The following is a 356-nucleotide window of genomic DNA, read 5'->3' as shown; positions in this document are numbered from 1 at the left end:
AGAGGAATCCTGTGTGACAGACTGATACTGCATTCAGAACCACATGCACACAGATACAGACAGACAGACAGACAGACAGACAGACAGACAGACAGACAGACAGACAGACAGACAGACAGACAGACAGACAGACAGACAGACAGACAGACAGACAGACAGACAGACAGACAGACAGACAGACAGACAGACAGACAGACAGACAGACAGACAGACAGACAGACAGACAGACAGACAGACAGACAGACAGACAGACAGACAGACAGACAGACAGACAGACAGACAGACAGATAGATAGATAGATAGACAGACAGACAGACAGACAGACAGACAGACAGACAGATAGATAGATAGATAGA

Source organism: Sinocyclocheilus anshuiensis, unplaced genomic scaffold (assembly GCF_001515605.1).
Source record: "Sinocyclocheilus anshuiensis isolate Anshui unplaced genomic scaffold, SAMN03320099.WGS_v1.1 scaffold1514, whole genome shotgun sequence".
Taxonomy (NCBI): Eukaryota; Metazoa; Chordata; class Actinopteri; order Cypriniformes; family Cyprinidae; genus Sinocyclocheilus; species Sinocyclocheilus anshuiensis.
Note: the sequence above shows the minus strand (reverse complement) of the source record.